The sequence below is a fragment of the Pleurodeles waltl genome, chromosome 4_1, assembly GCF_031143425.1.
Source record: "Pleurodeles waltl isolate 20211129_DDA chromosome 4_1, aPleWal1.hap1.20221129, whole genome shotgun sequence".
NCBI classification, from domain to species: domain Eukaryota; kingdom Metazoa; phylum Chordata; class Amphibia; order Caudata; family Salamandridae; genus Pleurodeles; species Pleurodeles waltl.
Genome location: NC_090442.1, coordinates 319,121,568 through 319,145,384, shown reverse-complemented (window position 1 = coordinate 319,145,384; position 23,817 = coordinate 319,121,568).

Here is a 23,817-nt window from a genome sequence, read left to right as displayed (position 1 = left end):
ATATAGCTTAAAGCTTATCACTTCAGAAGTACTTCAGTGAAACTACACCATTCTTCTGCTGAATAAAGGGCCATCTTGCCTCTGATAATTGATATGGGCAAAGTATGGCTTGGATTTGGAGCTTATAGTGAGTTTAATGGACTTCAAAGTAATTATATACCCTGATGAAGTTGTAGGGCAAGATGCCCAATTGACAAAACACGTGTTGGCAGAGGGTGAATGATTTAAATAAAGACTGGACTCCAGACTATAATGGACTCTAATATTTGATCAACAAATCTTATGTACGATTAGATGACCTGCGTGTGTTAAGGCTTTGATTTCTGTTCACTCCTAGGGCTAGTTGGCTGACCGTCTGATCAGACTCTCATTGACAGAAAAAGCTTCAACTATCTTCAAACCACACCATGACCTAGCCTAAGCGAGTCCTGTACTTCCAAATGGTGCCCCTCCAGACCTGGACCCTTGAAAGTGGTGTGAAAGGTACCCTGTTAGCCCAAACACACAACTTGGGACTTATAACCTTTTCTGTCAAAAAGTAGTCTGAGAACCGAGAGGAGACCGAACCTAACTGCTCCCCAATCCGCTCAAGGTGCATCACCTGTCAGCTTGACATTAGGGAAGCTCCCTTTATAGTCCTCTTTGCAGCAGCAAATCCTGATTAGTGTCTCCTCGCAGAAGTATCATCCGGCCTCACAGAGCCCTTATTGGTCACAGCCTGCAACTTTGCCAGATGGAGATTTTCAAATTCCACAGAGGAGACTAAGGGCCCAATTCCTATCTTGACAGATGTGTGCAGATCGTCAAACATCAATGGTCTGTCCATTAGCCATCAGAATCGTACTCCCACCTGATTTATATGTTGGCAGTATGACTGACAAAAGTCCTTCAGGGCTCAGCTGTCATTGGCACATGCAGACTCATCTGTCGACAGAGTTAAGAACTGAAAAGTGGGATAGCTGCCACAACTCTGGCCTTGCAATTACAATGTTGCTGTTGCTCGAATGTGGGTTTACCTTAAAGAAATGAAAGACAAGAGATGTTTAACAAAACAGGAACAGTTGGTTTAATTAAACACAGTGGCCAGTTTGAAGGCTGTCTCTCAAAGTTACAGACTTTTGAGCACCATTATATACAATTCTTGTAAAGTCATTGAACAGTTCTATGCATTCTTTAGAGAAAGGGATCTGGGCTTAGTCACAGAGTTGCAAATCTGACCATCTGATAAAGTGTCAATATGAGATTTGACCTTGCGTGGACATAATGCGGGATAATAGGTAATATGTCCAGATGACTGCCTTCGGAGCGTGTGATCACTGCATGTTGTGTGTGTGTTGTGTCCTGATTGGTTGAGTGCTCCTAACTTCATGTGCCATCTAACTTTTATGGCGTTTTGGGAACATGCACCCCTCTGGTCAAAGGTGTTTTATAGGAGGCCAATCTCTTACGACTATTGTGGTGTTGCTGCCTATATAATGGGTCCATCTGGGTTTTCCCTCTTCCCATGTTTGTCTACGGGCTGCGTGTCACCCCACCTGTGATCTGTCAATCAGTTGCTTCAGGCCTACGTCGCAGGGCTTGCCTGACCACGTATTTCTGACTCAGGGTTGATGAGGTGGTCACATAGGCCCTCATTCTGACCCTGGCGGTCGGTGATAATGCGGCGGCCAAGCCGCCAACAGGCCGGCGGTCCAAAATATGCAATTCTGACCCTGGCGGGAACCGCCAACACAGCCCGCCGCATTCACACTCCGCCCGCCACGGCGGAACAAACAAACAGCGCGGCGGTCCCCGCCAACAGCCAGGCGGCAGACAATGTACCGCCCACCCTATCACGACCCACCAATCCGCCACCTTTTCCGGGGCGGGAGCACCGCCGATAAAAACACGGCGGAAACAGACTACGAACGGGAAAACGCTCACCTCTACGCACTCCACGCGAGATTCCGGCAGTATGGAACCCGAGTTGCAGGTCATCCCCGCACTCCTATACCTGCTCCTGTACCAGGAGCACGCCCGGCGGCGCGGAAGACATCGGTGAGTACTGCACCTACGACACAGGGGAGGGAAAAGAGTACCGGCACACACCCACCCACCCACACCCACTACAACACACACATCAATGCATTCCCACAGATCACTGTCACAACCCACAACCCCCCCCCTCCGAAATAATGCAAAGACCAAAAGAAGAGATCATAAACGGGCAGATATATTGAAATATGGACACCAGTAATCCCAATAAATAAATAAACTATGTACAAAATATATACAGCTACTAAATGTAGTCCAACCACTGTCCGTGGACCACAGGGGTTCTGTGCAAAGGGGCAAGACCCAGTCCCACGACAAGAACTCCACGGAGAGAACACTGCAGGGGCATCAGAAAGAAAATAGGACAGGCACCTCAGGGGGAAGGGAAGGGGGGGCACCTCAGCCACTTGAGTACACGACGCCAGATCCACGAGGGGACTCCATGACCACTGGCCCATCCTGGGGAGAGCAAAGCCACAGTCCATACAGTCCATACAGTGGGTGGCCTGCCCACTGGGCCAACCTGGGGAGAGCAAAGCCACAGTCCATACAGTCCATACAGTGGGTGGCCTGCCCACTGGGCCATCCTGGGGAGTGCAAAGCCACAGTCCATACAGTCCATACAGTGGGTGGCCTGCCCACTGGGCCATCCTGGGGAGAGCAAAGCCACAGTCTATACAGTCCATACAGTGGGTGGCCTGCCCACTGGGCCATCCTGGGGAGAGCAAAGCCACAGTCCATACAGTCCATTCAGTGGGTGGACTGCCCACTGGGCCATCCTGGGGAGAGCAAAGCCACAGTCCATACAGTCCATACAGTGGGTGGCCTGACCACTGGGCCATCCTGGGGAGAGCAAATCCACAGTCCATACAGTCCATACAGTGGGTGGCCTGCCCACTGGGCCATCCTGGGGAGAGCAAAGCCACAGTCCATACAGTCCATACAGTGGGTGGCCTGCCCACTGGGCCATCCTGGGGAGAGCAAAGCCACAGTCCATACAGTCCATACAGTGGGTGGCCTGCCCACTGGGCCATCCTGGGGAGAGCAAAGCCACAGTCCAAACAGTCCATAACAGACTCCACTGCCACTGGAGGAGGCATGTTGGCCAGAGGACATCCTGCAGCCCTGCCCGAGACAGATCCTGCCCTGCCACGTCTGCCAAAGGGCCAGCGGTTCTTGCCTTGAAGGGCCCAGTTCAGCGCTTCTTGCCTTGAAGGGCCCAGTTCAGCGGGTCTTGCCTTGAAGGGCCCAGTTCAGCGGTTCTTGAGACGGCGGTCCCCAGCGGAGCGGTGCTTGAGACGGCGGGGCCCAGTTCAGCAGTTCTTGAGACGGCGGTCCCCAGCGGAGCGGTGCTGGAGACGGCGGGGCCCAGTTCAGCGGTTCTTGAGACGGCGGGGCCCAGTTCAGCGGTTCTTGAGACGGCGGGGCCCAGTTCAGCGGTTCTTGAGACGGCGGTCCCCAGCGGAGCGGTGCTGGAGACGGCGGGGCCCAGTTCAGCGGTTCTTGAGACGGCGGGCCCAGTTCAGCGGTTCTTGAGACGGCAGGGCCCAGTTCAGCGGTGCTTGAGACGGCGGTCCCCAGCGGAGCGGTGCTTGAGACGGCGGGGCCCAGTTCAGCAGTTCTTGAGACGGCGGTCCCCAGCGGAGCGGTGCTGGAGACGGCGGGGCCCAGTTCAGCGGTTCTTGAGACGGCAGGGCCCAGTTCAGCGGTTCTTGAGACGGCGGGGCCCAGTTCAGCGGTTCTTGAGACGGCGGTCCCCAGCGGAGCAGTGCTGGAGATGGCGGGGCCCAGTTCAGCGGTTCTTGAGACGGCGGGGCCCAGTTCAGCGGTTCTTGAGACGGCGGGCCCAGTTCAGCGGTGCTTGAGACGGCGGTCCCCAGCGGAGCGGTGCTTGAGACGGCGGGGCCCAGTTCAGCGGTTCTTGAGACGGCGGTCCCCAGCGGAGCGGTGCTGGAGACGGCGGGGCCCAGTTCAGCGGTTCTTGAGACGGCGGGGCCCAGTTCAGCGGTTCTTGAGACGGCGGGGCCCAGTTCAGCGGTTCTTGAGACGGCGGTCCCCAGCGGAGCGATGCTGGAGACGGCGGGGCCCAGTTCAGCGGTTCTTGAGACGGCGGGGCCCAGTTCAGCGGTTCTTGAGACGGCGGGGCCCAATTCAGCGGTGCTTGAGACGGCGGTCCCCAGCGGAGCGGTGCTTGAGACGGCGGGGCCCAGTTCAGCGGTTCTTGAGATGGCGGGGCCCAGTTCAGCGGTTCTTGAGACGGCGGGGCCCAGTTCAGCGGTTCTTGAGACGGCGGTCCCCAGCGGAGCGGTGCTGGAGACGGCGGGGCCCAGTTCAGCGGTTCTTGAGACGGCAGGGCCCAGTTCAGCGGTTCTTGAGACGGCGGGGCCCAGTTCAGCGGTTCTTGAGACGGCGGTCCCCAGCGGAGCGGTGCTGGAGACGGCGGGGCCCAGTTCAGCGGTTCTTGAGACGGCAGGGCCCAGTTCAGCGGTTCTTGAGACGGCGGGGCCCAGTTCAGCGGTTCTTGAGACGGCGGTCCCCAGCGGAGCGGTGCTGGAGACGGCGGGGCCCAGTTCAGCGGTTCTTGAGACGGCGGGGCCCAGTTCAGCGGTTCTTGAGACGGCGGGCCCAGTTCAGCGGTGCTTGAGACGGCGGTCCCCAGCGGAGCGGTGCTTGAGACGGCGGGGCCCAGTTCAGCGGTTCTTGAGACGGCGGTCCCCAGCGGAGCGGTGCTGGAGACGGCGGGGCCCAGTTCAGCGGTTCTTGAGACGGCGGGGCCCAGTTCAGCGGTTCTTGAGACGGCGGGGCCCAGTTCAGCGGTTCTTGAGACGGCGGTCCCCAGCGGAGCGATGCTGGAGACGGCGGGGCCCAGTTCAGCGGTTCTTGAGACGGCGGGGCCCAGTTCAGCGGTTCTTGAGACGGCGGGGCCCAATTCAGCGGTGCTTGAGACGGCGGTCCCCAGCGGAGCGGTGCTTGAGACGGCGGGGCCCAGTTCAGCGGTTCTTGAGATGGCGGGGCCCAGTTCAGCGGTTCTTGAGACGGCGGGGCCCAGTTCAGCGGTTCTTGAGACGGCGGTCCCCAGCGGAGCGGTGCTGGAGACGGCGGGGCCCAGTTCAGCGGTTCTTGAGACGGCGGGGCCCAGTTCAGCGGTTCTTGAGACGGCGGGGCCCAGTTCAGCGTTGCTTGAGACGAAGGTCCCCAGCGGAGCGGTGCTTGAGACGGCGGGGCCCAGTTCAGCGGTTCTTGAGACGGCGGGGCCCAGTTCAGCGGTGCTTGAGACGGCGGCCGGTCTATGGCCAACTGCTCATTGCCTGGTGGTGCCCTCCTGGGCAGCGGGGATGGTGCTCCTTCAATGCCCACCTGGGCTGTGGGTGGTGGGGCCCTCCTGGCCAGCTGGGCTGGGTCCTCCCTGGCCAGCGGCTATGGGGGTGGTGGGCTCCTCCTGGGCAGCAGGCCTGCAGCCTGACCTCTCCGACTTGCTGCCCTTGCCCTCCTTAGTCGGGAGTCTGTGGCCCTTTCCTCCCTTTGGAGCTGTGGCTGGTGACTGTGTCTGGGTGGTGTCCGGGGGGGATGTAGAAGCCGGGCTCCTGCGGCGCCCCTTCCGCCTTCTGCTCCTCTTCCCAGGGGGTGGGCTGGCTGTCCCCTTGCTGCTGGGCGAAGATCCAGACATGCGGGCTGGTGGGCTCCAATACCCCTGCACCCTTGTCAAGGGGGCTGCAGGGCTGGTGGTGGCTGAGGTGCTCTTCTTACCCCGACGAGAAGGAGGGGGGGGCTCAGGGTCAGGAAAGAAGTTAGCAGTGGCGAGGAAGAGTTTCTTGGGACAATGGAGAGTGGTAGGTACAGTGGGAATGGGAGTGGAGGGAGAGGATGTGGTTGTAGGTGAGTCACGTGTGCTGTCTTTGGGTGCAGGTGCAGGAGGGATAGGCTGTCGTGAGGTGGATGGCTGTTGGGTGGGTGGGTGGCTGCGTTTGTGTGGTGTGGAAGAGGGGGTGACAGACACAGTGGGAGAGGACACAGGGGACGTGTAAATGGCAGTGGGGGTGGTGACTGCACGTGTGTGGACTGGAGTGGAGGGTGTGCTGGTGATGGAAACACTGGCTGATGGTGAGGTGAATGGAGGTGTGAGTGTAGACGTCACAGGGAGGGAGGAGGGAGACGAGGAGGTGGGGGTCACAGAGGTGGTAGTGACTGTTGGCATGTCTGCATCGGAATGTTGCGTGTGTGAATGTCTGCGTGATCTGTGGTGCTTATGTTTGGATGAGCTTCTCTTGGGTGTTGAGGTGTGTGCAGGCTGGTCTGATGGTGTGGGTGGGACAGGCAGAGGAACAGGAGACTGGGAGAAGGGAGTTAGTAGAGGGAGGCAGGAGACAGGGACAATGGCTGCCGTCAGTGCTGAGGCCAGAGCCTGGAACGATCGCTGATGGGCAGCCTGACCCGAATGAATGCCCTCCAGATACGCATTGCTGCGATGAACCTCCCTCTCCACCCCCTGGATGGCATTCAAAAGGGTAGTCTGCCCAACAATGAGCGTTCGGAGGAGGTCAATGACCTCCTCACTGAGGGCAGCGGGGGTAACAGGGGCAGGGCCTGAGGTGCCTGGGGCGAAGGAGATGCCCGGCTTCCTGGCAGAGCGGGCACGGGGTGAACGCTGAGGGGCTGCTGGGAGGGCGGAGATGGTGCGCTGGGTGGCGGCTGTACCTGTAATGGCGGGGGGCACGGATGGTGCCACCCCCGCAAGGGAGCTCCCTTCCGAGGACGTGTCCGTGTCGCTGCAGGCTCCAGTCGTCCCCGTTGTGGAGCTCCCCTCGCCCTCCGTCTCACTGGTCCAGTCAGACTCTGTGGCATGGCCCTCCTGGGCCATGTGAGATGCAGCTCCCTCCTGCCCCGATGCCACTTCTCCTCCGCCTGATGATGCTGATGCACACAAGCACAGAAAGACAAACAAAAAGGGGGGGGAGAGAGAAATAAAGGGATATTGAGTACATGGATCTCCGGTACAGTTAGCGGACATGACAGACACAGATGCCCCCTGCACTAAGTTGCGCACTTGGGGTCCGCTACGCATTCCGTGGAACATGCCCTACACGCCTAGAGTTGACAACTGCACCCATGGATGACACGGCCCAGGGATGGCTGTACTGACACACTACTGAGGGTGGTGGCTGGGGACACAGGGGCTTACGGGGGTGCCCAGCCTACAGATATCGCCCTGGCCTAGGGGGACCCACAGCCCTCCTCCCCCACCCAGACACCTCCACTGCGCGACAACAGAGTAGATAATGCTTGTACTCACCCCCTTGTGTCTGCTGTGCTGCCCTCACGCGCCCATCCAAATCAGGGTAGGCCACCGCCAGGATCCGGAACATCAGGGGGGTCAGTTGACGGCAGGCACCCCGCCTACGTTGGGAGGCCATCCCCAGCAGAGACTCGGCGGTCTTCTTGGTCCCGCGGCGGATGTCCTCCCACCTCTTGCGGCAGTGGGTGCCCCGTCGATGGTGGACCCCCAGGGTCCGGACTTCCTTGGCGATGGCACGCCAAATCCCGATCTTCTCATGGGCGCGGACCTATGTGACACGTACAGGGAGGGAGAAATACCACGTTCAAGTTTGTCTGCATTTTCGTTGCCAGTGGCCCAACGCCCCCCATCCCCGCCAGGCCCCCCTCCAGGCCCCCCGCCAGGCCCAACATGCCCCCCATCCCCGCCAGGCCCCCCGCCATGCCCCCCACCAGGCCCAACATGCCCCCCATCCCCGCCAGGCCCCCCGCCATGCCCCCCGCCAGCCCCAACATACCCCCCATCCCCGCCAGGCCCCCCGCCAGCCCCAACATGCCCCCCCATCCCCGCCAGGCCCCCCGCCATGCCCCCCACCAGCCCCAACATGCCCCCCATCCCCGCCAGGCCCCCCGCCAGCCCCAACATGCCAACCCATCCCGCCAGGCCCCCCGCCATGCCCCCCGCCAGCCCCAACATGCCCCCCATCCCCGCCAGGCCCCCCGCCAGCCCCAACATGCCCCCCCATCCCCGCCAGGCCCCCTGCCATGCCCCCCGCCAGCCCCAGCATGCCCCCCATCCCCGCCAGGCCCCCCGCCAGCCCCAACATGCCCCCCCATCCCCGCCAGGCCCCCCGCCATGCCCCCCGCCAGCCCCAACATGCCCCCCATCCCCGCCAGGCCCCCCGCCAGCCCCAACATGCCCCCCCATCCCCGCCAGGCCCCCCGCCATGCCCCCCGCCAGCCCCAACATGCCCCCCATCCCCGCCAGGCCCCCCGCCAGCCCCAACATGCCCCCCCATCCCCGCCAGGCCCCCAAGCCAGCCAGTGGCCCCAAATCCATATTGAATTAAACTCACTTGTTGGTCTGGAGGACCGTAGAGTAGCGCATACTGGGGGAGGACCCCATCCACAAGTTTCTCCAACTCCTCTCCAGTGAAGGCAGGGGCCCTTTCCCCAGTCGCAGCAGCCATTGTCCCTTCCAGACCGAGGTCACAGCAACACTTGCAGTATAGGTCCTCTCCTGTGAAAGTTCAAGTCGCAAGTGGATAAGTAGATAGAAAATGGCGGTCACGTCCGCGGCGGTGCGTACCGCGGCGGTGCGTACCGCCGCCGCCGGCGCCCTTCGCCATTGGCTCCTGAAACCCATAGGCTTCAATGTTAACCAATGCGGCTTCGCGCCGCGGTCTTCGACCGCTGACCGCCGCGGTGTGCCACGCCAGCGCATTGACCTCACATCCCATTGTCACACTTCACAGGTCAGGCAGCCGCCATTTCGAGGGTCCACATGGCTCAATTTCAACTGCGTCACACAGGCCTAGGCCTTGCATAGCCACTCAGACACGCCATTCACTGCATAGAGAATCGTTTACTGTGCTAGCTGTGAGTACGTACCTGTGGGTTTCTTGACTGTGTGCTCCATGTTGTCCTTCCTAGGCACCGTCCGCTGGGTTTGGCGAGGAGACGGATGAATCCTCCCGTGTACCAACCGCTGGTGGACCTGTCGACAATGGAAGAACGCCACATTATCCTGACCTACCGTCTTGACCGTGCCACTATACATGAACTGTGTGCCCAGCTGGAGCCCGACCTGATGTCCCCCATCCGCCAACCCACAGGGATTCCCCCTCTGGTGCAGGTCCTGTCAGTACTCCATTTCTTGGCAAGTGGCTCATTTCAGACAACAGTGGGAATTGCATCTGGGATGTCTCAGCCCATGTTTTCGAAGGTGTTATCCAGAGTGTTGTCTGCCCTGATGAAATACGTGAGGAGCTACATCATTTTCCCTGAGGTGGGCGAATTGGCTACAGTGAAGGGTGATTTCTACGCCCTTGGACATATTCCCAACGTCATTGGTGCCATTGATGGGACCCATGTGGCTTTGGTTCCCCCAAGAGACAGGGAGCAGGTGTACAGGAACAGAAAAAGTTACCATTCCATGAACATCCAGGTGGTGTGTTTGGCTGACCAGTACATCTCGCATGTAAATGCCAAATTCCCAGGGTCAGTGCATGACGCCTACATCCTGAGGAATAGCAGCATCCCTTACGTGATGGAACAGCTAGAGATACACCGTGTATGGCTATTGGGGGACTCTGGGTACCCCAACCTGTCGTGGCTACTGACCCCAGTAAGGAATCCCCGGACCAGGGCAGAGGAACGGTACAATGAGGCCCATGGGCGTACTAGGAGGGTGATCGAACGCACCTTTGGCCTCCTAAAGGCCAGGTTTAGGTGCCTGCATATGACAGGTGGATCCCTAATGTACTCACCTAAGAAGGTGTGTCACATCATCGTGGCCTGCTGCATGCTTCACAACCTGGCTTTGCGCCGCCAGGTGCCTTTCCTGCAGGAGGATGGTCGAGACGGTGGTGTTGTGGCAGCGGTGGAACCTGTGGAGAGTGACGAGGAGGAAGACGACGGGGCTGAAACAGACAACAGGGACAGAATCATTGAACAGTACTTCCAATAGGACACAGGTAACAATTCAAAGATAATTTAGTAAATCTGAACTACTCTCCTGCATCTCTGCTGCCTGTCTATTTGCCCCAGTGTATGATGACTGAGTTGTGGCTTTTCCCTCCCTATTTCAGATCTGGGGTCCCCACTACGAGTCCTGTGCTTCGTTTCCCCATGGACTACAGCTTTGTGGCATCTGTTTGTTGACTTCACTATGTACAAGGACATATTTGCACTGTCATGTCAATTACAATATTTTGAAATCACAGCCAGACTCCAGATAGTTTTGTGCAAAATAGGTGTTTATTTCAGTGCTCAAAATGGGATGGGTGGTTTCAAGTGGGTGGGGGCTATGGTGAAGGAATGTCCATGGCAGAGTCCAGAGTAACAGTCACACAGGTGCATTGTCCAGAGGCCTGTGGAGAGATGGAGCATGGGCAGTTCAAGGATGGACAGGGTGACAATGTGGGACAGTGGGATGACATCAGGTGGTATCCTTTGCTGGCGGGGGTCTTGACATCCTACTCTGTCTTCTTGCGAGATCTCAGGGCCCTCTTGCGGGGTGGTTCTTCTCCTGCAGGAGGTGGGGGTCTGGTGGGCTGCTGTTGTGCGGGGGCCTCCTGTCCACTAGCGCCGGCGGAGGTGGTTGGCTGTTCTTGGTCCAGGCTAGTGGCAGGGGCCCTTTGTTGTTGTTGAGTGTCCGTCCTGGTGTTGATGAGGTCCTGCAGCAGCCCGACCATGGTAACCAGGGTGGAGGTGAGGGCTCTGATGTCCTCCCTGTACCCCTGATAGTGTTCCTCCTGCAGTACCTGGATCTCCTGGAACCGGGCCAGTACCGTCGCCATCGTCTCCTGTGAGCGGTTGTATGCTCCCATGATGGTGGTGAGGGCCTCGTGGAGAGTGGGTTCCCTGGGCCCGTCCCCCCCCTGTCGCACAGCTGCCCTCCGAGTTGCCCTGTTTCCCTGGGCCTCTGCCCCCTGGCCGGTGTGCCCACTACCACTGCCCCCATGTCCCTGTTGTTGTTGGGGTGGTGGGTTATCCTGGGTGCCCTGTAGTGGTAGACACACCGCAGATTGACGCGCCCTGGAGACAGAGGCATGGGCCCGCTGGGTGGGAGCTGTGCTGGTGTTCCCAGAGGGGTTTGGGTCTGTAGTGGCCTGTGCCTGTGTGAGGGGAACCGACTGTCCAGAGGTCCCCGATGGTCCGGGCTGGTCATCGGTGTCCAGGTCGACAGAGCTGCTGTCATCGCTGACGGCCTCTTGGGTGGGCGGTGTGGAGAATTCTGGGCCCTCCGCGGCGGTGTGTTGACGGTAGGGTCCTGCAGGGGTATAGAGGTATGGTTATAGTTTCAATGTGTGGCATATGGGTGTATCTGTGGGTTCCCGTGTCCCCAAGTGCTGGCATTCGTGTGTGGGGGCTTTGGTGAGGGTGGCTTGTGGGGGGGATGTGTATATGCATTGGGCATGCTTTGGTGAGGGGTGTCCATGCTTAGTGGACGCATGCAGGCCTAGGTTTTGGGATGTGTGGGTTGTGATGGTGAGACATTGGCAGGGAATAGGTGTGCTGGGGGTGGGGGTGAGGATGGTGGTGGGGGTGAGGGTAGGGGTGGGGGTGAGGGTGGGGGTGAGGATGGGGGTGGGGGTGAGGGTGGGGTTCGAGGATGGGGGTGAGGGTTGGGGTATGATTTGGCATGCAGGTGGGGGGGAAGCAGTAGTGAAGCTTCAACTTACCAGTATCCATTCCTCCGCCGACTCCTGCGAGGCCGTCAGGATGCAGGATGTTCAAGACTTCCTCCTCCCATGTTGTAAATTGTGGGGGTTGAGGTGGGGGTCCTCCGCCAGTCTTCTGCACGGCGATGTTGTGCCTGGATACCATGGAACGCACCTTCCCCCGTAGGTCGTTCCATCGCTTCCTGATGTCTTCCCGATTTCTGGGGTGCTGTCCCACAGCGTTGACCCTGTCGACAATCCTCTGCCATAGCTCCGTCCTCCGGGCAATGCTGGTGTATTGGATCTGTGTGCCGAACAGCTGGGGCTCTACCCGAACGATTTCCTCCACCATGACCCTGAGTTCTTCGTCTGACAAGCGGGGGTGTCTTTGGGGTGCCATGGGGTGGTGTGTATGATGTGTGGGGTGGAGTATGTGTAGTTAAGTGTGTTGAGTGTGGTGGTGTGTGTTGTTTTGTGTGTGGATATTGTGTGGGTGATGGTGTTGAGTGGCTGTGGCTGCTAGTTTGTGGATGGTGGTGTCTCGCTCTGGCCTTCTTTCTGAATTTTTGGTCGTAGGGGTTTGTGGGTGATGTGGGTGTGTGTTTTATATTGTATTGTGTGTGTGGGAGTGGTGTGTGTATGTGTATCAGGTGTGTGGAATTCAATTCGGCCAATGTGGCTGAGTTTTGTTCGTTTGTGTGTATTCTGACCGCGGCGGGGTGTCCCGCCAATGGAAAACCGCGTTTGAAAGGCCGCCGCGTGGATTCGTGGGTCGTAATGGCATGGGCGTATTTCTGTTGGCGTGACGGTGGAGGTTTTGTCACCTCCACTTTTCCGCCGACCGCTGGTCTGGCGGTCTGTTGTGGCTGTCGGATTTTCGGAGGTTTGGCTGCTGCGGGTCAGAATGACCGTGGCGGGTTTCCGCGACCGCGGCGGGATTATGGAGGATTTCTGACCGGCGGTAGGAGCCTTTTACCGCCGAGGTCAGAATGACCACCATAGTGTGGAATTGACAACAGTGATATGAGTTCATTGTTATGCAGACACATATCATGGCGTACATTGACATCGTTTTTATCAGTATCAACATTGCTTATTCTCAGTGTTCCTAAGGTGGCTAAATGTCTACAACTCTTCTGGTGGTTTCCATCTGATAAAAAGAGCTAAGCTGCCACTACAGACCCCTGGTACTGTTTGAGTCACAATGAACCTGTTTTTGGGAACTGCTGCATATCTGTTATTCGATCAGTATGATGACCCACCACGTTGGCGCCATCATTGGAGGTACATACATAAAAATGTATAAATGTTTGAAATCATCATTATATCATATAAATATAGGAAATGTACTCTCTACATTTATATATCACTATTGTGATGTCTACCTAGTTATGAAATTTTATATGTACAAATGAATATTCCGTTACATTTAGTGCTTGTATGTGTGCAGACACAGCCAGGACATATCAAAAGTACCAACTTATCAAAGTCATTTAAACAATATGTTTTGCACAATGTGATTGATGTACAGAAGAACAAAACACAAGTCATGTATAAAAAAATAGAAGCGAATACAAAATGAGATATCTCTCTCAAAAAATGCAAAACAAATACAAGCATAAAATCTGAAATGAAAATACATTGTTTTAGACAGCAGTTGTGCTGCATGGTCTAATATAGAAACCTTGCTGCCAAACTCAATGACAGACAAATGAGCTACAAAAGGGTCATATGTTACTCAATAAACATAATGGGATCCAGGCAATTCAGTTTATCAATCAGGAGGAGACGTAGGCCTTTTTTCAGGGGTTTGAAAGGAGTAGTGGTGGTTAGGGAAGAAGTAGGAAAAATCAATGGCATGTGTAGGAGGTTATGTCGGAGGCACAAAGTTTAGGAGCATTTGCAGGGGTGATGTGTTTGTGTTGTGCAGAAGAGTTTTTCTGAACTGCCATGGTGATGTGTGGTTGTGTGTTTGGGTGTGTTGTGTTGTTTGCTGCAGTGTGGGTATAGTTCTAGAGTGAGATAAAAGTGTTGGTGTTGTGGATGTTGTGACTTTGGGTGTATGTTTTGGGTGTATTAGTTTTGTTAGTTTTATGTGCTTATCTGCAGGTTTGGCCTTATGTGGTGTATGTGTTGAAGATGCTGGGTGCTTGTCTGCCTGTTTGTTTTCCCATGATGTATGTTTTGCAGGTGTTGATGGTTTAAGCGATGTGTGATTTGAAGAAGTAGTGTGTTTAGATGAGGTGGTGATGGTCAGTGTGGTGGTAGTCGTAGGTGTGCTCGTGATGGTGGTGGGTGTGGTGGTGGTTGTGGCTGTGGTGGTAGTGGTGGTGGCTGTGATGGTGGCTAGGAATATCATAGCTATGGTTGTGGGTGTTATGGTGCCTAGGGCAGTGGTTCCCAAACATTTTTGACCCACGGCTCCCTTTATCTATTATCACCATTATGCTACTTTTTCTTGGCAGGATGAGGGATGTAATCTTAGCCACAGGAGCACTTCCATTTTTCTTCCCGCAAACAATTGGGATGAAGCTGTTGAAGGTATTATAATTGTCAATGTAACATAAATAAAATATGACAGTTGTTTAATAAAAAAATTAAATACTTAAGTCAGAAACAATACTCCTCATGAGTGGGGTCTCCACAAGTAATTTGTTTAAACTATTTTTTTGCTTCAAAAAATGCCTCCAGGCTAGGGGCTCACTCCTGGGAACCAAGTGGAGGGGGATCTGGGTAGGGGACAAAAGAGACAATTCTCATTCGTACCTTAAGTAAGATCACTTCAGTCAGTTGTTTTCAGTGCCCTGACAATTGGTGTCTTGCAAATTAATGTCGAGGTACAGAGCACAGGGCTCAGATATCACTATAATAAACTATCTTTTTATATTTCAAGGAAAATATACTGGCCTCTTGAAATGGAAATATTAAACTGAATGTCCTGAATAACCTAAAGTACCTGTTAGGTACAGAAAATTACAGTTTCTCTCCCAATAACAGTATTGACCACTTCAGAGAAGTCCAGGTACTAGGTATTTCAATTTAAAGATGTGAAGGTACTCTGTACTGGATAGCACCATTTAAAGAAATGGTCTGTGACTTTCTGACATAAGAAAGTAAAGCATATCCAGATAGTGGATGAGTCACAAAAGGCCTAACTCAGCAGAACACCACAAAAACACTGGATGAATTCAAGGAGGCTGCATCTATTATTAAATGGAGAGTATTAAAAATGTGTGTTTATTAATAGGGGATGACAAGATGCTGGTCAAGCGGTGCCTTTCAAACACACTGTTAACTATTGCTGCTAGGAAGAGGAGAGATGGGGTAACAAAGGTGGATGTCCAATTAAGTAATGTATGAAGCTTACAATTTAAACCTGTAGAGGCCTCTCAACTAAACAATAGCAAAATTAGACTATATCTTTAAGCTAAAACTCTCCAGTGGACACAGTTGCTGGATTAAAAATGCTTCAAAATTAATATAAGGTACACCCCAGACAACTCCAAATCCCATGCAAGAGCTTTAACATCACCAAATGTAAACTAAAATCTCGATGATCCTACAGATTTCCCAGCTAAAAACTCAAACCTTGCCTGAAACCAAAGATTCCTACCTGCTGACTCAGGCCATATTGCGACACTGGCAAAATTCTGGCCAGCTAGTGCCACCATTATTGTTTCACAGAGCAATACGCGTTTATATATACAGCAGAGAGAAATAGTCATCTGATGGTGGGCGATCATTGGAAGTGACCGGCATCAGCCTAGGTCAGTGTGGACCGAAATAGTGGGGCAATTGCAGGTTCAAGAGAGCGCCTTCTGTGCGTGACAACTTCCACCCCATAAGAACTGAAGGGAAGAGTAGATCTGATTTCTTAAACTGGAGATACTACTCAAGAATAAGAAAGGCTCCTCATCTCCCTAAACACCTGCGCTCCTGCGCTCACAGCTGTGTGTGTTCTCCAACCCAGAGGTTCTCAATGACCAGCATTTTGGGTAAATGCAATCCTCAGGTTGCCAAGTGTTCAACTGTTGTGCTTGTAACAATCAGCCAGATCTGGATATGTAGCCAAGGAGAACATTGTATTATGGGACATGTATTTTTTTTTCATTACATGTGTGCGCTGAAAACCCCTGGCAACAAGCCGCTGTCAAATGTAATGAGCTGACTGGGCGAGGGTGTCAAACATGGCACTTTGGGCCAAAGTGCCGAGGTATTTTTAATACATTTGCTAAGCAGTGCCATCACTAACTAAACTGCGTTCATACCCACTATTTACCCCTTCGCTGTCAGGCCTTTTCCCCCTCCTGTGCCAAGCCTTTTTGGCTATTTGGGGCAGTTTATGCTCAGGCCCTCATAACTTTTTGTCCACATAAGCTCCCCACACCACATTTGTGTCCTTTTTTTCAACATCCTTGGGATTCTAGAGGTACTCGGAGTTTGTAGGAGGAGACCAAGAAATTAGCTAAAATACAGCTAAAATTTAGTTGTTTTTTTAAAAGATGGGGAAAAAGGGCTACAGAAGAAAGCTTGTGGTGTTTACCCTGACAATGGCATCAACAAAGGGGTTGCATTGCTAAAATTAACATCTTCCTAGCTTTCAGGAACAGGCAGACTTGAATCAGAAAACCAAATTTTTCAACACAATTTTGGCATTTTACTGGGACATACTCCATTTTTACTATTTCTTGTGCTTTCAGCCTCTTTCCAGTTAGTGCCAGAAATGGGTGTGAAACCAATGGATCCTGGACAATTAAACATTTCTATAAAGTAGACAACATTCTGAATTCAGCAAGGGGTCATTTGTGTAGATCCTTCAAGGTTTTCCTACAGAAAGTAACAGCTAAATTAAAGAAAATATTGAAATGGAGGTAACAGAAGAGCCATTTCTGTCCACATTTTCTTCTATAACTTTTTCCATGTATGGCATATTTGTGAAAGCAATATACTGTTACATCTGCTGGACTCTTCTGGTTCTGGGGATATATAGGGCTTGTAGGTTTACAAGGAACCCTAGGTGCCCAAAGCCAATAAAGGAGCTGCACCTTGCAATGGGTTTTCATTGTATAGTGGGTATACAGAAATTCATTTGGTGAAATATAAAGAGTGAACAATAGGTATCAAGGAACCCTTTTATGTCCACAATGAGCAGAAGATAAGGTGTTGAGAAGCAGTGGTTTTTTGCACATCTCTGAATTCTGGGGTCCCCATACTAGCATGTGAATTACAGGGCATTTTTCAAATAAACCTCTCTTTTACACACTGTTTTACATTTTTGAAGGAAAACATGTAGAGAAAGAGAAGGGGCAATAACACTTGTTCTTCTATTCTGTGTTACCCCATGTCTCCTGATAAAAATGGTACCTCAATTGTGTGGGTAGTCCTAATGCCCGTGACAGGAAGCGCAACATGGACACATCACATTTTCACATTGAAATCTGACGCGTTTTTTGGAAAGTGTCTAGCTCTGGATTTTGGCCTCTAGCACAGTCAGCACCAAGGGAAACCTATCAAGAATTAGACACCTAGGGGAATCCAGGATGGGATGACATGTGGGGCTCTCACCAGGTTCTGTTACCCAGAATCCTTTGCAAACCTCAAAATTTGGCCAAAAATCACGTTTTCCTCACATTTCGTGATATAAAGTTCTGGAATCTGAGAGGAACCACACATTTCCTTCCACCCACAATTTCCCCAAGTCTCCCAATAAAAATGGTACCTCCCTTGTGTGAGTAGGCCTAGCACCCCAAATAGAAAATGCCCCAAAACACGATATGGACACATCACATTTTCCCAAAGAAAGCTGACCTGTTTTTTGCAAAGTGCATTGCTGTGGATTTTGGCCTCTAGCTCAGTAAGTATCTAGGGAAATCTAGCAAACCTATGCATTTTTGAAAACTAGACACCTAGGGAAATTCAGAATATGGTGACCTGTGGGGCTCTCACCAGGTTCTCTTACCCAAAATTCTTTACAAACCTCCAAATTTGGCAAAAAAACACTTTTTCCTCACATTTCGGTGATCGAAAGTTCTGGAATCTGAGAAGGGCCACACATTTCCTTCCATCCAGCATTCCCCCTAGTCTCCCAATAAAAATGGTACCTCACTTGTGTGGGTAGGCCTTGTGCCTGTGACAGGAAATGCCCCAAAATGCAACATGGACACATCACATTTTTACATTCACAACTGACCTGTTTTTGGAAAGTGCCCAGCTGTGCATTCTGGCCTCTAGCTCATCCGGCACCTGGGAAAACCTAGAAAACCTGGGACATTTTTGAAAACTAGACATCTAGGGTAACACCAGGTTCTGTTACCCAGAATCCTTAGCAAACCTCAAAATGTGGCCAAAAAACAGTTTTTCCTCACATTTTGGTGCTGTAAAGTTCTGGAATCTGAGAGGAGCCATAAACTTCCTTCTACCCAGCATTCCCCCACATCTTCTGATAAAAATGGTACCTCACTTGTGGTAGGTCTGGTGCCCGCGACAGGAAATGCCCGAAAACACTACGTGGACACATCAAAATTATGAAATGCAAAACTACCTGTTTTTGCAGGTGGTCACCTGCATTTTGGGTCCTGGGCTCAGCAGCCATCTAGGGAAACCTACCAAACCCAGACATTTCTAAAAACTAGACACCCAATAGAGTCCAGTGAGGTGTGACTTGAGTGGATCCCTCAGTATTTTCTTACCCAGAATCCTCATTAGCAAACCTAAAATTTAGCTAAAAAAAATCAAAATTTCCCCACATTTCTGTGTGGGATGACCTCACCGGTACAAATTTCCTACCACCCAACGTTCCTCTCAGTCTACCGAGAAAAATGATACCTCACTCCTGTAGGTGGGACAAGTGCCTGTGACACTGAAGAGCCAAAAACATGTTGCAATTGAGGGGGAACAAAAGCGGGTCCAAAAGGGCAGTTTGAAAAAAAAAATGTTTCGGCTGACAAGTGGGCCTGAATTTTTATTGGTCTAGATGCAACAATACTAGGTGGTAGGAATTATATGGATGCTGGAAGGTTCCATCACAAAAATGTGGGGAAACGTTGGAGGTTTGCAGGGCATTTTAGGTAAGAAAATGGTGCAGGGTGCATGTGAAGCATACCACCCTGGACTCACCCAGATGGTTAGTTTTCAGATGTGCCAAGGTCTCATAGGTTTTTCTACATGGCAGCGTCGCAAAGTCCAAAAAGTGCAGCCCTCACCATTCTTAGTGGGATGATTTTGAGAGTTAGACAAGCTCTCATGGCCCAAATGTAAAACCAAAATAATCAAATGTCCTCTTGCTTGCCATGGGATAAGATCATTTAGTGTGCGAAAGGAGAGCTGAAAGACTGTTACCCCTTTTGTTGGGGTGGGGTGTAGCCACCACTCCACTATTCTTTTTTAATTCCCTGGCATCCAGTAGGCTTCTGCCCCCCCCGGGTGGTTCGGGGGTAATTGCTCAATCTGCCCACTGGAGGGCAGAACACCTTTGTCCCCATTTAATTGGGGCGGGGGGTATGGCCATACCTCCACCCTCTTTTTCTGAAAAAAATCTTCCCTGGTCTCTGCTTGGCTTTCTGCATTACAAAAATAGGCCCATCTGCCCCAACAGTAACATCCCCCCAAAGGGCTGCCCCCCCCAAACATAACACACACAGATACCAATCCCTGGTGTCTAAGTGGTTAATAGAAATAGGCCGATCTGCCCCCAAGGGGGGCAGAAATGGCCTAAAGTAAATTTGCCCCCCAGGGGAGCGACCCTTGCCTAAGGGGTTGCTCCCCATCTGTAAAACAAAATTTTAAAATCGCTGGTGCCTAGTGGTTTCTACCCCCCTAGGGGGCAGATCGGCCTAATTTAAATAGGCTGATCTGGCCCCAAGGGGGGCAGAAATGGCTTAAATAAATCTGCCCCCCAGGGGAGCGACCCTTGCCTAAGCGGTCGCACCCCTTCTGTGAAACTGACATAAAACAAATCCCTGGTCTCTAGTGGTTAGGCCGATCTGTCCCCAAGGGGGGGCAGAAATGACCTATTACAATTTGCCCCCCCCAGGTGAGCAACCCTTTCCTCAGAGGTCGCTCCCCACTACTAATAAGTAAAAAATATATATCTCTGATGTCTAGTGGCTTCTGCCCCCCCACGGGGCAGATGGGTCTAATTAAAATAGGCTGATCTACCCCCAGGGTGGCAGAAAAGGCCTAATGTAAAAATGCCCCCCTGGGGAGTGACCCTTGTCCAAGGGGTTGCTCCCCTCATGCCAAATACAAAAAACCCAAACATCCCTGGTGTCTAGTGGGTATTTCTGCAGCCCGATCGCTTTATGATCGGGCTGCAGAAATGCTCAGACAGACATCAAAGGAAAGGAAAGGCCTTTCCTTTCCTTTGATGCCTCTCTGCCGCCCCCACACCCAGATCGGAAGAGAAATGCAAGCATTTCTCTTCCGATCGCGCTGGAAGCTGAGCTTCCAGAGCAATAAGGGTGGCCTCTGATGAGGTCCGCGCACAATCTGACATTATCAGACCTCTCTAAGGGGGAGTAAGGGGGTCAGGGGGTGGAAGGGGGAGCGATTCCCCTTCCATCACTGCCCCTAGGCCCATGGGGGTAGCGCTAGTGCTCCCCCAAGGGGCCTGGTGCAGGACATTATGGGTATGTCCTTGGCACCCGAGCGATGCTGCCGAGGATGTAACCGTTATGTCCCAGGCACCGAAGGGGTTAGTTCAATTCTTAGTAAACCTGCTAACCTTGATTTTCCACCAGTGACGGAAGCTAAGGCCAAAAACAGTATTGGTGGCAGGGTGGTTAGTTTATGATTGTGACAGATACGAATAGTGTATCGCCCGGTGATCTCACGTCCCTACACTTACCCACGTGCAGCCCAGTCTGCACTGAAACAATAAAAACTGTCAGAGGTCACTAGAACTCTTGTGAAAATGTAGTTTCCTCAGATAAGGGAGCGTCAGAGGCGGACGCTCCCAGCTACGTGCAAACTTCATATATTCTGTTTCCAAACTTAGGGGGTCATTCTGACCCTGGCGGTAATTACCGCCATGGCGGAGGTCGGCGGTAGCACCGCCAACAGGCTGGCGGTGCACCGCTGGGCATTCTGACCGCGGCGGTTCAGCCGCGGCCAGAAACGGAAAGTCGGCGGTGTCCCGCCGACTTTCCGCTGCCCTTGAGAATCCTCCATGGCGGCGGAGCGCGCTCCGCCGCCATGGGGATTCTGACACCCCCTACCGCCATCCAGTTCCTGGCGGTTCTCCCGCCGGGAACAGGATGGCGGTAGGGGGTGCCACGGGGCCCCTGGGGGCCCCTGCAGTGCCCATGCCAATGGCATGGGCACTGCAGGGGCCCCCGTAAGAGGGCCCCAAAAAGAACTTCAGTGTCTGCCTAGCAGACACTGAAATTCGCAACGGGTGCAACTGCACCTGTCGCACCTTCCCACACCGCCGGCTCAATTCTGAGCCGGCGTCCTCGTGGGATGGGTGTTTCCCGCTGGGCTGGCGGGCGGACTTTCGGCGGTCGCCCGCCAGCCCAGTGGGAAAGCCAGAATGACCGCCGCGGTCTTTTGACCGCGGAGCGGTCTTTCGGCGGGAATGACCCCCTTAATTATTTACCATGTACTGAAGTGAACCAGGTTGTTTCTGTTTTGAACAGTATTCTGTGATGGGTGTGGTTGTGGTTGTGGTGGTGGGTGTGGTGGTGGTTGAGGCTGTGATAGTAGTGTTGGTGTTTGTATGTCTATGTGGGTGTCTGTGTGGTTGCCAGGATGTGTGGATGTGATTGTGGATATAGTGCATGAAATACAAACAGAGGTGGTTGTTGGTGTTATGGAGCAGGAGAAGGGGTTACAGAAAAGGAAGGATTTTAAAAGGAAGGTGCATGGGTTGGTCGGTGGGAGTAAAGTCTGAGGAGGCTCTCAAATGTGCCATGCCCCTTTGCATGGTATGTACTGCACCATAGATACCATTGTAGAAGGCCAATAACTGTGTTACCTGTTGACTAATCCCCTAGATGGCAACCAGCAGTACAGTATGGCCAACATAAATACTGCACAGCACACCAGGAACCTCAGACTTCACTGCTCGATGGACTGAGGCAAGAGCAGAGATGCCTGTGGCAAATGAGATCCCAGTCCTTTTAGGAGATGGGTGTTAACCAACATAAGGCAGAACAGTAGGGAAGTTGTTGATCTTCATGGTAGGGGTGGACAATGTTATAAGTATAGGAGATGTAGTTTGTTCCACCACCATGTGAGGCTGATTTTCTGTGGAGGTCTTTGAGTCTGAGGAGTTTGAGTCCTCCTCTCCAGCCTCATTACCCTGCATGTATCTGGCACCTTCTGTTTCAATTGTGATAGCTTCAGACTCCCTGCAGGCATCTGCTTTCCCACCTCCTTGACCCAAGTCTCCCTCCTTGTTATGGAGGGCGGTGCTGTGAGAAAACTGGGCTGATTCCAAAAGCCCCTAAATTTTGCCTCCCTTTTTCAGTTTTTGCTTGTATTTTCCTGACTCTGATGGTACCCTGGGTACTGCTAATCAGTCCATGGGCCTGCACTCTGTTTAAAATGAGTATGCAAAATTGGCTAATTGTAATTGGCAGTATAAACCTACCTATAAGTCCCTAGTATATAGTAGGGCATGTCGGTTTAGGGACCCCAGCATAGGTAGTGCCCCCGTGGGTGCACTGCTGAGGTGCCCAGGGTAATTTTAAAGGCAGGCCTGCCTCGCAGGCTGCTTTTAAATTAAAGTTACATGCAAATTTGCCTTTCGAGTTAAAAGTACTTCCAAAGTCTTAAGCTACCTTATTGATATATATGTCCCCCTAAGGTGTGCCCTAAGTGTCCCTATGGGTGACATGTAACAATAAACAGGGACCTTATAAAAATTGTTTTATAGGCCCTGGTGAGGTAAAATAGCCAAATAAATTTTCCCTCACTTTAGTGAATGACCTCCATAGGCTAAAGTTTGGAGATTATAATTAACAAAGTTCCCATAAGAGACAGATATCTTGAGTTTTGGAAGTCTACCTGAAAGTTGCCAACTTCAGCTCTATAGTGCCCTTCTTTGATTGGCCAGCCTCTGGCAGCCTGGCCAGGTTGCCTTGATGAGGTGTGAAGTGGCCTGGGCTGAACACAAAGGATGTGCCTGGGGGAGGAGATCTGCCTCAGCAGATGGTGAAACATGATGGGGGAGAGCAGCCATACTGGTCTTCGAAGGAGGGGATGACATTTGGAGCAGCTCAGGACCGCCCCCATTCCCTGCAACCCTAGACAATTAGGTGCCCTCTTGATTAGATTAGGAGAGGGGTGTGTTTAGGATGTTTAGCCACATCAGTGGGTGGGCTCAGCCAGATCTAACTTCCAAAAATCACTTTCAGCCATGTTGGATTTTTGAAGAATGTTGCTCTCTGGGATTGATTTTTGCCACACTTGTCAGGAAGTGGTCATCAAAGGGAAAAGGAGCCTGCCTGTGATTGGACAATTCCTCTCCAGGAGCAAGGATAAATATGGCAGAGCTGCACCCAAACCTCAGATCTGTACCAGGAACAAGACAAAGAAGAAGAAGGACTGCCCTGCATGACCCCTGACCTGCACCTGGACACTGAACTCTGAAGGACTGCACCAGCTTCACACTTGGGCTTCACCACTAAAATAACTTTGCCTGTCTTCTACTGCTTCAAGGAGGGTCTCCCTGTTTGCTACAAGTACACAGGAGCTGCTCGGAGTCCCTTGCATCAAGTCCTGCAAGCAGAGCCCAGCTGACCAGCATCCAGTGGCCATTCGAGGATTCTGAATTGTAGTCCTAACTCCCAAGGAGCAACTCAGAGCTTCTGGAACCTTGGATAAAGTTGTGGACACTTCAAGGACCCAAAAGTATCTCTAGAAGAAGATCCAGAAGTTTGGAGACGTTTGAAGCAACTCCATAAGTTGAAGAGGTGCATTGTGGGAGTTGTAGTCCCAGACCTCAAGAGGCAAACCAGAGCCTCTGAACCCTGGGCTGGTGCTGAGGACCTCTTTCCTGAATCAAGAAACACTTCTGAAAGTAAGTGTGAAAGTGTTACCTCGTGGGTGGCCTGAATTCTGGACTTTGTCCCTTTCCAGTGTCCTTTTCTAGTCCTTTGAGCGGTAGTTGCTTCTATGTGCTAGA